The sequence below is a fragment of the Falco rusticolus genome, chromosome 7 (genome assembly GCF_015220075.1).
Source record: "Falco rusticolus isolate bFalRus1 chromosome 7, bFalRus1.pri, whole genome shotgun sequence".
Classification (NCBI taxonomy): domain Eukaryota; kingdom Metazoa; phylum Chordata; class Aves; order Falconiformes; family Falconidae; genus Falco; species Falco rusticolus.
The window spans coordinates 40,861,812-40,876,138 of NC_051193.1; the positions used below are offsets into that span (position 1 = coordinate 40,861,812).

The 14,327-nt window shown below is 40.6% G+C and overlaps 1 protein-coding gene across 3 annotated transcripts in view; it reads left to right on the forward strand.

Moving 5' to 3' along the window:
* CLMN (calmin) overlaps positions 1-14,327 on the forward strand; it is a 77,937-nt gene that overhangs the window by 36,919 nt on the left and 26,691 nt on the right. The window lies entirely within an intron of this gene.

The following is a 14,327-nucleotide window of genomic DNA, read 5'->3' on the forward strand; positions in this document are numbered from 1 at the left end:
TGTAACTTGTTTGTAAAATCAGTATTTCTTCCCTTTGCCCCTAAAACTGCAAGAATCCATTTATTAAGCATTTAGAAGTCCAGAGAAAAAGGGGCAATTCATACTGACTGAAAGTTTTTCCTTTGGCTAGCTCTTCCTCCTGAACCCTGACAGTTTCGTCTTTTAACTCCTTGGCAGCTCTCTTACCAGGCAAGTTCTCTAGAAGACTGTTGGCTGTCAATTAATAAGCAAAGTTTATACCAAGGAGATTTCTGTTGAAATTGAAAATACTATGAATTTAGATGTCTAAGTACTTCTCTTCATTATTTTGTAAATTGTAATTTACTTGTTCAGAAACTCAATGTTTTTTCTTGCCTGCATTTTGTCTGTGACAAAAATATGTGCTTTGCTATATAATTGTACTTCTATACCTGATTATATATATATTATTTTTTTTTTAAATGGAGAATGTGGTCTGGAAGTATATAAATAGAAGAAATTATACAATGGAGCTTTAATGAAATCCTCTGTTAGTGGACACAGAAGTAAATCAATTGGTTATTAATTTACCAGCAGAGACAATGGAGCCAATACTGGCATTTGTAAAAGTCAGCATTTATCTCTGTTTTTAGTTTTCTGGCCAGGGTACAAGAGGGCAGATAAAGTTTGTCTTGGGAGTTTGAAAGGCCCATGGTCCTTGCTTCTCATCTGCTAACGTCAAAGACTCTTCCTTTGCTTACGTATGTGAGGTTTAATGTGACTGTCCATACGACAGCTATAAAATTAAACCTTTTCAGTGCTGAGAGAACAGAGTAACTATTATTTATGTCATAATAAAATGAACTACAGATTAAATCTGTTTGGTTTAGCAGACAAATAAGAGCTAAGTCCTGATGCCTATCTTTAGCTGTGGGTGCTGTCAAGAAAGAGTCTCTACGGGACACAGCTGTGCCCAGAGGACATGAGGACTGGCAGGCAGCCTTCCTCGTGCTTTTGGTGTCTTTTCCTATTTTACTGAATTGTCCAGTTGAGTTGCTGTAAGGAACTGGAGTGTGTTGTCCCGAAAGCAGCAGTGTCGTGTCCTCACTGTTCTCTTTGGGTTCTCGTCCGTCCATCTCACATCCTACAGATGAAGAAAAATGGAGGCCAAGTAGCTATCTTTATGTTGGAAAGCATGCATGTTCCAGCTCTGCAGGATGTGAGATGAATGGGGGATGGAGGCTTTCCAGACCTTAAAGAGGTGTGCAGCAGGTTGTGGTGTCATAGCATCAAATCATGATTAAATTCTGTGCTTAGGGATTTCTGATAAGCTTTCCCCACTTAATTGCCACCGACATGTTTCATCTGGCATGGAATTGTAAGTAATTGTATTACTGTCTTTGGTCCATATTTGCTTTTATCACCTGCTGATCCCCATCAAAGCAGGAAAAACCCTCTTCTGACAAGATGTCTCCACTCAGATGGGTCACACCTCCTCTGCACACACCACAGAACATGAAAATGAAGAGCGTGCATGTTATTGGTATTGCTATTGCTGACCGTTTGAAAACAAACAAAAAGTGAAATAACTGGTCTGGCAGCCAGACACAGCTGTAGTCAATAGTGTGAGCTGACTGGCAGTAAAGCAACACGGAGTGAAGTTATTTTTCAATCAAGTTAGGCTTTACCGAACTAATCCACTGAAACTGCAAAGGCTGTTTTCAGTAAACTCGTCACTTTATTAAATGGGAGCCAAAGCCAAAGGAAATCCACTTAAGAAAGAAAAGTTAAACAATGTAATTCTGCAGCTGTAGAAATAAATTGGAATAAAGAAGGTACAGGTTCAAAGCCATTCTTACAGTTAAATTGCAGTCATTATAATTAATGGAGAAATAAACTGAAAGATCATCATGAAGTTTCACTCTCTTGCAAGTGAACTTACACCAAAGAAAATCCCCATCCTGAATTTTCCAGTGACTTGCTTATGAATGTCATGTTGGTGAGCAAGGGAAGAATGGTCTGCTGATGAAGTTCAGTTGTACTTTTTCTCCTTGGTTACTTCCAGTATCATAGAGTTAGTAAGTAAAAAGTGTTGCTGTCTTTACAGCTTCACTGCACTGAGGTTGAACTTTATACAAGTGCAAACAAAACTAGCACAAGAGTGACACACTGTTGTCCCATTGGCATTCCTTTCTTGGCTGGGTAAATGATGTTACTGATCAGCAGTTATGATATTGTTAGATAGATGCATCACAGAAATCATTTTATGAATTGCTTATTCTATAAACATTAGGGCCTGACTGTGTAGTTGTCACCAAGAGTATTTGCCTGTCTTTACAGTCAGTGTGTGTGTGTTTAATTTCAAGATCCTTTCAATACCATGAGTGATTCTACTGTTAAAGTTGAGAAGCACACAGATCATGGAAATTTGCCTAAGGTTTCAAAGGGTTTCCTTCAGACATTTAAGACTCTAGGCCTCTCCTCACCATCTTCTACATAGTAATTTTTAACAGAGGTCATACTCTGGTACCCGTGACCTTCCATGCAATACGTTGTAGCAGAGTCTAAATGCTGTCTGGCATTGGGAATCCTTTTATTTTTCTTAATGATACCTCAGTTTCAAAGTAGCATCTTTTGCTTAAAGGCTTACTGTTCCCCTGTTGCCATGCAAGAGGCTGCAATCAGGTAGTTGTGTTCCTGATTATTTTTTTTTCTCTATGAAGATTTCATTGTGTTTCTAATCTTGAGGGGAACTGGCTGTATGATCATGTTGTTTTAGTCATGATTATGCAATTCTCTGGTCTGACTTTGCGTGTACCCTGTATGCTGTGAGTGCTTTGATGAAGCTCATTGCCATGCACACTTCCAGGCCTGCCACAGTCCTTGGAAGATGTAATAATGTCTTTCCATGACCCCAAAATGACAGATATTGGTGATATATTGACTCAGGCTCTTGAAACTCCCGAGTTAGGTCTCATATTCCTGAAATAATTGATTTGCCTCAGGCCATTTCATACAGCTGTAAAGAATAGATCCTGTTCACAAGAGTTAAGCTTCTCACCTTAAAACCAGACTCTCCAAGCTAAGCAGTTGCTGAATGGTGTGAGCAAGGCAACGCACCGACTGCTGCACAGGACCTTGACCATCTGCAAAAGCTTCTCTGCTTAAAACACCACGCAAAGACTGAATGGCTCTGATACGGCTCTAATACAGCTCTGCAAGATACATGGGGGTTTTGTAAGAATCTTATACAAGACTTATACAAATAGTACTAAACCAGCTTTGAAGTCTCTAAGTCTAAGCCATAGACACGACCTTAGTGAAAAGAATCTGATCATCCTCTCTCACCAAGAATTCAAATGTCCATGCTTGTATTAGCTCAGCTGATCTCAGTGTTGTTGATAAGGTGTTGCTGATGTCAGAGGCTGCATGCAACACAGCCTTCCTCGTGCTTTAGGTGTCTTTTCCTGTTTCACTAGATTGTCCAGTTGAGTTGCTGTAAGGAACTGGAGTGTGTAGTCCCAAAAGCAGCAGTGTCCTCACTGTCCTCTTCAGTTGCTTATCCATCCATCTCACATCCTACAGATGAAGAAAAATGGAGGCCGAATAGTGATCTTTCTGTTGGAGAGCATGCACATTCCAGCTCTGTAGGTACCTGCAGGCCTGAAGAAGGTGGATGCATCACCTATTGGCCATAGCCAGCACATACCAGCTGTCCTCTGTGCTGGAATTGGCCGTTGTGCCTGTCAGAGTGAGAAAAAGAGACAGAACAGGAGCTGACTGATTAGAGTTGTTCTGACTCCTACAGCAGTAGGAATGCTGTCAGTCCTCATGCTCTGCATTATTCCCATTATTCATTATCCCATTATTGACATTCATGATTTGATGTGGCAAATGGATAAAAAAATGCAAGGAACACACATTAACCAGAATCCTGTCATTCAGGCTTGGGGTGAGAGATGCAAGGCAGTTCAAAAGCTTTTGGGGGATGGAAGAGTGAGCTAATAGGGTAGTGTTATTAGATATATAAGTGCTCTCAGGCCAGGGGCTGATGTACACAGCAGGACAGCTCTGCTACCAAAACGCTGTTTGACTCCCTTGTGCTGTCCGTGGCTGAAGTGTTTACTAAGCCTCTTAGTGGCAGTGCAGATCTGTACTGGGTTAAAGGGTATGTAGAACTACGCTTCTGCATGGTGCAGCTTGGAAGTCCCACCAAGCAGGCTGCAGTGACTGAACGGTTCCTTGTCTTCATCTCTCTAATAGTCTTCAGGAGTGGCCAAGAGTACCAGGAAGCTTGGAAAAAACAACTTCAATGGGCACTGAAATAAAAATATAAGTAGAAGACTGATTCAAAGGGTGGTCTGTAGAAGCCAGACCCTCTGACAAAAACTCCTTCTCTTTCCAAAGTGCCTTTATTCCTCTTGTGCTGTGGACTATGACATATATTTGAAGGTCCACCTTTCTCTGGAATGTCTGATTACTGTTCTGAGTACAAGCTAACATAGCAAATAGAATGGCTTATGTTCCATTTTGAAGTATATCTCTTAAATCCATCTCAGGAGGGATCGTTATGCATGTTGAGCACAGTTCAAAGCCACAAAATACGTGTTTTTTCCATGAGCTTTATTTTTTTTAAACTTGCCTTTTGGAAAGATATGATACCATATGAGAACCATTGAGTATATTAAAGGAAGAGCTTGTTGCTTGCATGGTAATTAGTCCCTGAAGCTCTTGGTGGTCCCCTTTTCTCCTTTGCTACACAACACAATGCTACGTCTTGTCCCCAGAGGTGTGAAGTCTGGTAAGGAGGATCACAAAGCTCATCAGGTTGAAGGTGCTGTAACACCTAGCTATGTTGTAACAGTTTGTTTGCTTGAAAGAAGATTGTCTTGCTATGAGTAATACTGTACATGAGGAATGCCTCTCTGGTAAATTTTGTTTCTGGAAATGCCCATAAGTAACACAAATATTTGCTTGGCACTTAAGTCCAAATTCTTTTATATTTGCTTTTTCTTCCGGGTGGATGTTCTGTGTGGGCCATGAAAGAGAAAGGGTGAATTTTCATGATTCCTGCCATGTTCATGTTTGAATTTCAGAAAAGAATTGCAAAAAATAAGTAGAAAGGTGGTTGTTGTCCTGGAGGCTACAGGTGAACTATTCAGTGACAGAGTCAGGAGGCATGATAGTGTCATGTTGAAGATGTACGCAGTGTCTACAGCTCATTGTGCTCTGGTCTTTTGACGGCATTAGTTTAATGCTGTAAAATGGTACTATTTTAGTGTTGAAGCCTCAAAACAAGAAAACCTGTATACACATTTCTTTTCCTTGGGTTTTCATCCTGACAGGTTTGCTGAAACCTGCCTTCCGGCATACAGCTGAAAATGTGGAGCTCTGTGAAGAGCTTCAGTCAGTCACTGCCACATTCTGGGAGACTCTTGGGAAGAACTGGGATCCTGAGTGTTATAGCACACCTCATTCCAAGCCCAGTCCAAGATTTTGTCTGACACCTTCTAGTTTTGATTAATTGGGAAGCTGTGCCAATGCTATTTCCAAACGATCTTCACACATTATAGCCTGGTCTGAAAGCCTGCTGGAGCAAAAGAAAGACTGCTACTGACTTCAGAAAAATAGTTTCTCTGCTAACATTTGGCAGCTGGATAGCATCACGCAGAGTAACGCCCAGGACTTCCAACTCATGGTTCTGTGTGCTACCTAAAGCAATGCTCACCAATGTGCAGAGGGGACCAGGCTTTCTGCTATGCTGCCCACAAAGCCTGTGTTAGGGTTAGAGGGGGACAGAGTTAGGGTCAGGGTCTCGTGGGGGAGGGAGGCTACATGATTGACTTAGCTGGACACTCAGAATTTTGCTGTTCTTGATGTGGCTGTAACTTCTGTGGCAGCTACACTTTTCTTGGATAAGCAGGCGTAACTCTTGAAGCATACTTCCCAGAAGGTCATTTAAGACAAATGGCAACTCCTCAGAAGTATCCACTGGTTGCTGCTAGGCTCTTGCATTTTACAATGCATCTCAAAAAGGACCTCTACAGTAGTTCAGCTTTTTAGCCATTTTAATCTAACTTTGGCAGCTTACACTTTGCCTTCATCCATTTTTAAATGTCAGTTGCCTTGCTCTGCGACACAGCACCTTACAGCATAGCTGCCGTCTCTTGTGTTGTGTTTTTGGTTTTGTTTTCCTCTCCATCCCTCAAAGAATGGTCTTGTACCTTCTGCTTCAGATCACGTGTCTGGCCTACAATGGACAAAGCATCTGCTTATTCCTTCAAAGCCACAGGATTTTGTGCTAGTTAGTATTAATCTCTGCAAATCTCTTCAGTCTTTTGCTATTGGAGTTGCATGTATTTCTGCATGTTTCTAATATTCATCTGACTACCATGGTCCTCGTTTTGTTTCTTCTGTGCCGCTTAATGGCTTTGATAGGAGATATTAAAGGGATGGATAAGTGGGAGAAAGGCAGAATGCAGTGTGATTCTGTGTCTTTTTCACTGGGGACACCCATCTGAGGCTGCTGCCTTTCTTGAACATTGCAGTAGGTTTTGGTGGTCCGTGCAGTGGGTTACCCTTTCTGGCTTTCAATACTGTTTTTGCAGTACTGCACATGTGTAATCACATTTTACTTCTGAACCTCTCCTAGCGCTGCAGTGTCCTGTCCAGAAGGCTTCATAAGCATTTCTTGGTTTGGGTAATGTACTGGCTGGGTAATGTCCCCGAGTTGTTTGGGGACAATGGGGGAAGCAGGAAGGAGAAATCCAGAAGCCACAGGCACCCCAATAAGCAATTCTTTGTGATTTCATGGCTTCTGCAAGGTAGTTCTGTGTCACACCACATTTGTGGTTGCTTTTCCTTACCCGATTGTGGAAAGGAAACTACTAAGTACAAGTTTCCCACAGGTAAAGGCAAATTCCAAGGAAGATTATACGTCTCCAGCAGTTGTCTCCTCAGCCCTTCTGTACCACCCTGTCGTTCTTTGAAGGTCCTGGTTACTAATTGTGAGAGTTCAAATTTTGTATTAAAGGCTGACTCCTGTAAAGGAGCTCAGGAAGCTGCCCAGGACTTCTGTTGGAAGTGGATGTGTTGCAGATCTCCTGTGCCTGCATTTTATTCCTTCTACTCGCAAATTCAGTTACAGTGGTTTCAAATGCATTGAAGTACAGTTAACCACCAACCTATTAACATTAACTGATGGACATAGGGAACAGTGGGACTCTAGGCCCATGCTAGTTCTCATCTGACCCTGAATGTCAAGAAACAACCCTGACACATAGTGTGGGTTTTGTTGGGCTTTTTTTCTCATCTCAAATTATTCAGGCTTTAGCACGTTTGTCAGAACTGATGTAAACCAGAATATATTACTGCATTTCAGCGTTGGATGTCTCAACAAAATTAACCAGCTAAATGGATTTTTTTCCTTTCTGGAAGGAAAAAAACATAAACAAAAGGAATTTTTCACAGTCTAGGCTTTCTAGGTTTGCCACAGCAAACAAGGATAAATGCAGAGCAGTGGAGATGAAAAAGCCTGGACTTTGTGACTAGCCCTTACTTGGTTGAGGTAGGGTGGCCTCTGGAAGATGTTGTTTTCTTCTTAGGTGCTAAAGGATGAGCACAGAGATCTTCAGTTAGGAGTGACACATGAATACTGGTATAGGTACAAGGCATTCTTTTCTGTGTGGGAGGGAAAGGGCTGTGCTAGTGCTGGTAAAACCATGTTGATTTGAACTTGATTCAGGAGCCATTCCCATTCCTCTAAGTAACAAGAAGAGAGGGTGAACTGGTACCTTGCTGAATGCAGTGACTATAATTTTGTTCATTTCAGAAGGGCACTCCTGATTTTATTTTTGGGCAAGTGAAGAGAATCAGACCTGATATACTCAAGTAGGTAGAAAAGGTGCAAGAGGTTGAAACTGAAGTTAAGCATTGCCCTTTGAAGCAGAGTTCAACGCTCCAGAAATGGCAAGCGTTGTGCATTTTGTCCACTGCAGACCTGGGGACCTAAATACTCCCAAGAAACATCAGCAGACTGAGGAGGTGAACTGTTTGTAGAAACTAGTACTAGTGCAGCAAATGGCACTGTAACACAGCAAACCCTGGGCTAGGAGCAACTCTCAAACCAAGATGTTGTAAATATGCATCGCTCCTAATGCCATTGCTGCTAATAGTAAATCCTGTTAATTTTCACGTACAGAAGGAGGTATTTCACTCCTTGTACAGATGTAACATACCACAAAAGGTGTGCAGAGTCTGAAAACCCCTTGCTGGATCGACACTTAAATCACTTGTTAGATCAGTTCCAAACCCACTGAATTTAACCGAATTACTACTTTGTTGGGTCCAGTAACCTTCCCAGTAAACACTGGTTTGTTTCATTCAAAGTGTTCAGAACAGAATGGTATTCCTCTTTTTTTAAATTGTCAGTTTTTGTTTCATAAGAACATTCCTGGTATGTAAATGAGAAATTTTGTTAATCTGTTCAATAACATTTTCCATGTGTATAAAAAGTTATGAGAACAAAGATGTTTGCTTTGTGATTGAAGGGTACAGGGAGGGGAATCTCTACCATCTGCCATGACCAAATTAGTTTTCAAGGGGAGGGAAATAAATCCCTCTCATTGCAAGCTATTTTGATCAGCTCTAGTAGTAATATTTTATGTAGGATTTCTCTTCCAGAGCCCAGTAGAATTTACAAGTAAATGCATCTTTCTAATACTTTGGTAAGAGGAACATCTGTCTCAGACATTGTGAGGATTGAAGCGCTAAGAGTTTTTTAGAAATCTCATATTCATCCTGCAATATTTGTCTGGTGTATGTAATCCTAATATACCAATTGCAGCAGTAAATATTTTGGTATAACCAGACACTGAACTCCAAAAGAAACCTGTTTAGCTGCAGCTAATGAAAATGTAATGCCTGTGATGGTGCGATGTTTGTGTTCTGCAGCACCAACCTGAGTTTTAAAGAATTTTAAACCACTAAGACTCAGACTCTGCAACTTTGATGGAATGAAAAAGCCTCAAGCTTTCAACACCTGCCATAGAAATTTAATAAGGACCCTAATAAATGGGTTAGTTTCAACAAACAATTAACTTAACAACTTCATCTGGAAGGCTTAGAGGCCCTGTTTCATAGGAGGTAACTTGAGAGCATTCTCACATTATATAGTGTAGTTAATGTTTCCTTTAGAAAACCAGAGTTTTTAAGATTTAGTATTTCATGTGCTCCAAATTACATCAAATTGGCATATGGTACACAACAAAGCCTTCAACCCCTGTATAGATCAAAAAGAAAATTCTTCTAAGCTGTTTGGGGGTTTCTTAAGCATAAGGAAAATATATAATTCCCTGGAATTCAGAAGCTTATAAAATGAATTTTGTGGGCAGTTTGGATAAAATTGTTGCTTATACTTTGATTATTCCATTAAAATTCACACCCCTACAAATATGGAGATTTTCTTGTAAGTACCGAGTGCTCACTGAGCAATGTAGCTGGACTGCACCATATAGACTGGAGAGGAACGTGTTTTCCTACACGTTGTCTTATATTGTGAGCTATTTTTTCAGCCTCTTGTGAAAGTATATAATACAGATGAAGTCTCTGAGGGTTCATAGTTCAATGTGTTTAATGTAACTCTGTGTTGCAGTGAAGCAAAAGTAGAATATTTACATGCACTTAGCCCTGCCCTACTTTACATATTTCATCTTAAAGTCTCCATTCGCTTTGCTGTCAGTTGCTACCCCCCACCCAGTCTCCCCTTCTCACCCCCCCCCCCCTTTTTTTGTTTTTGTTACAGCTCACCTCTAATCACCCTTCCCGTGTTGGATGTGTTGCTTGCATGTGCCCTGTCTTTTGTCTGTGCATCTGGACTTTGTCCCACCTGTTCTGTTTGAACAGTAAAAGTTCTCTTGGACAAGGGTCTGTGTTTCCTTACAGCTGTTGGTTGGTACCCCATACCTAACATCGACATTCTGTATCTAATGGCTGACTGCATATGATAACCAGTAGCATGGCCTTTATTTGCCTGTGAGGGATATGCAATTACTTGCATCGATATAGGCAAAAAAAGGTAGAACAGCAAAAAAATGTAGAACAGCATGCTAGGATTCATGTGTCCCAGCTGCGCTGTATACAGAAGCAGATCTTAGTCAGACGTCACCCTTTTTTTGCTGGTTTGACACCAAAATCCACCCTGGCTAGTCAGAGCTATCAGTCTGGGTCTAATGAACGTAATTAAACCAAAAACCTAAGAAGTTCTCTTTAGCTAATGGTATTGCTGGCAGCCTGGTCATGATCTGTAAAAACAACATGGGCTTTCACGTCTGGAAACACACTTTTCAGTGTTTGAGACACAGTAGCACAAACTTGGAACGTTGCAGGCAGCACATGAGCAATTTTAGTTCGAAGGTGTCAGTCTGGCTTCCTTCATGAACATTAAGTTTGCAGAGAAAACAGTATCTGGACTTGATGGTATAATGACTAGTAATCGGAAATACCTAGGCAGAGTCACAGTGTAGGAACATCATGAAGCCCAGGCTAAAATCCGCTTCTTGTTTTACTTAATGGCCTGGAGTTGGGGTAATTCAAAAGTAGATTGTTTGATGTGTGTTCATTACAGACTGTTGCTTGGCTAGGTGAACCAGGGTTCTGGGGTGAAGAAGGCAGAAGGAGAGGGATTTGCATTTCCCAGGACTTAGGGTGTATGAACCATGCTTCATCTTGGCGTTAGGCTGTAGTTAAATATCATACATTTGCTCATATATTTTTGTTGTGTAATCAGAAGTGCCATTTTCTCCTGATGCAAGACTTTGGTAGATGCTCAGATACCTCCAGAGCCATACACATTATGAGCTGGTTCTGGGCTGGCCACTGGTTACTGATGAAGTGGATATAGGACGATTCTCCTCACAAGTTATTGCCTCTGAAGCCAAGGGCAGTCAAAGCATCCTCTGTCACAGTCTGGTGGCCAACACCACCACTTCTGTCTTGAAAAGTTGCTTAATGTTAATAACAGGTATGTTTTGTATCTATAGAGGTTATAACTTGCAGTAGAAACAAGGAAGCTGGCTTTTGTGTGTGTTATAAAACTAGTGGTTAGCAACATGTCTTGAAGGTAAGTTGCAAGTGGATTTAAAAGCCAGCTTGGCCTGTTGTGAAGGTTTTAACATCATCTGATGATGATATCCTGGATGAAATGCTAATAGCTTTGGAAGTAAATTTAAGTGACCTTCTGCTTTGCTTTGGAGTAATATCCATACATGCAAATCAAGCAGTTTGCTGAAGCCATGTAATTACGCACCGACAATTGTTCCACTCAAATCAGCTTCCACATTTCATAGTTCCTTCATGTGCCCAGCCCCATGGTGGTGTGCCTCAGAGAATTATTCGTAACTTGTTCTACAACAACAGAATAAATAGTATTTAAAAGGAAATCAATATTTGCTATCTCAAATTTGCTGTTGAATGTAGAGGTTGTTAGGGGATTGGCTTCTTGCAGGTATTGCAACAGTAGTGACCTTTGAGGAGATCTGAAGGAGGAAGGAATGGCATTAGCAGGAAATGCCTGAGGAATTTTTAGGCTGGTAGGGAAGGAAACAGTGCCACAAAGGAGAGCAGCCGAACTCTCTTGTCCATTAACAGCTTGACCCTGAATTTGCCCAAGTGCTTTTTGAACTAGTTACTTTTATTCGGTGACAAATTAGTTGCCGTTGCCGTAAGATGTGACAGACCCGAGTATCTATCTTTGTGAATATTTATTTGCAAACTAGGGTGCAGATACGGTGGCAGAACCAAACTCTGCCAAATTCTGCTGTCCTCCAGAACACAGTTGTGGGGTAGAGAACTGTGTGGGTTATGCAGTAGGCTCATCATCCTAGCAGTAAACCTTTTCCTTCTCTAGGGGTTTCTTCCCCTCTAAATTATTGCAGCTAGTGCCAGTCAGTGCCTTACCTGTGTACTTTAATATAAATACTGTGCCTCTGCAACATCTTAGACCCTACCGTGGAAAACCACGTTGCGGTTGGGCTTATTGGAAGAATAGGGAAGACTCAGTTTCTGTGTTGTGGTCAAAATTTCTCTTTATGACTTTTCTCTTATGTCAGGATCTGAGCTGAACCAAAATGGCAATTCCTAACTTTTTACTGTGTTCCAGCATTAGATCTTTGAATCAAACCCTCACAGCAGGCATCCTTCTTTTCCAGCATAAGATTTGTGTGCAGGCCAGCCATATGGTCTGTGTAATTATTATTTTATAATGGTGTTATTGCTCTCTAGCTGCCCAGTAAACACAGTGCAGTTTCAGTAAACTATATACATAAGCCTAGGAACTTTAGACTTGAATGATTTTCTTCACTTTTATACAATAGTAGGTGCGAAGGAGAAAAAAAGATTCCATTTAATTTATAGAAACTGTATAAAGTTTATAGAGTCTCTACAATCGTCTCAAATGAAAAGGTGGTGGAGAAGAGGGGCTGTACGGAAACTGGGAGGTCCACAAAGCTGGAGGAGAATAACAGTTAAAGGCACACATCGGTAAATACCTGTGCTGAACTTTTCCCATTAACTCTACCATTGAGCATATGGACTGCATTAGGAGTTTGTCTGCCTTAGGGATTTTATAAACGCATTTCCTCCCCTTTCCTGTTCCCTGTCCAGTTACTATTGCTTTAGACTATTACAGGATCAGATAGTGTCCATTCTGGGGTTATCGTTCTTACGGGAAAGAGGCTATTTGCTGTAGAAATGTCCACTGGTTTCGTGTCAGAAACCTGTGTATATATGCAAATGCTTTCCTGAATGTGCTTTTGCTTTTTTTCCTTTTTTTTTTTTTTCCCTTTTTTTTTTTTTTTCATATGTGAGCTTCCTGAAGCGGTAATACCAGCTTGGCTCTCCCATCCTTTGAGGCATATGTGCACCTCTAATTTGCGTCGATGGCAGAATTTCTGCAGCAAAATTAGGAGCCAATGTGTGCTTAGCTTTATGGATGATCTGTAAATAAACACAGCTCTCTTTTGCATCCTTATTTACCCTGAAAATGAAGGTTGCCAAAGTGACTGATGAAAAATAGGACCCAAAACGAGGAAACCAAGCCTCTGGTGAAATCAGAAAATATTTATTTTGCTTCTGTGTACCTTCCTGTGATTTCTTTCTGATTTTGTTAGACATTAGAAGTCTGTATACCCAGCCCATTTGATAAGGTCTCCTGTCCTCTCCAAAACCTGGCAGTGCCCATCCGAGCATTCCTGAGCATTTCAGAGAAGCTTAAGAAAGAGGTGGCCCCGTTGCCTGCTGCTAGCTCCTGCACCCATTCTGCCTTCCCCTTTGCACCAATACATGTGTTTGAATGAAAAGAAGTATATCGGGAAACAGATCTGGCTGAACATTAACCTCCACCCACCCTCAAAGTTAATTTTAACAGATTGATTGTGGAAGCTACACCCTAGGTGACACATAGCACTTCTGCTCCTCAGCCGTGGATGTGTGAGTGCATGGAAAGCCAGTTGTGGGGCCGAGGTGCTGAAGGAAGGGAAGCCCAGGAAATATGTGACGTCTCTTAGTTTATCGTACTTCAAGATTTGTAGGTGGTAAATGCTATGGGTTTTTTACAGATATTCTGGATCTGTAATATAATTTACAGTGTCATTTGTAGAGAGCTGTTTCAAATCTGTGCACATTCTTCTAAGATATTTTAAAGGAAAAGCCAACAGCAATAATTAGTTTGGCATTTTCCATGTTTTCTAAAGCACTTGAGGGGTAATGAATTTTTTTAACCAATCTTACATAAAATCAGGTTTTACAGGAACAAGAGGACTTAAAAGGCCTGAACAGCCATTGGTGACAGATGTAATTCATGCTGAAAGCTCTGTTCCAATGCATCAAAATACAGAAAACAATTATACATATGATTAGAGACTGCTGACCCTTCAGTTAAAATGATCAAAAAGAAGAATATTAGTTTGATTTACGGAAGCTACTACTTAATCTATAATTAGTCTGACCAATAAAAACAAACCTGACTTTTACAGAATGTGATTTCCCAGTAGATCGGTTAGCTATTTTTGTAGGGCTGAAGAAACACAAAATGGTTTTAAAATGTATTTGATATGCTCTATGAGTAAATTGAAATACAGCATATAACTAGATTTAATAGGTTTTGTTCATAAATTGCCAGATTTCCTTAATTCAAGTGAAATTTGAGAACCACTCGAGAATAATTGTCTCTAAAATGAAATATTACTTTGTCAGTCTACTTCATTTATATTAAATATATGGTTTACTTCTTTATATTAGAAGGTAAATGAGAGTTGGTCAGTAATATGATTCCCCTTACACTTTTGCTGTAGTTCACTATGGAAATGGATTCA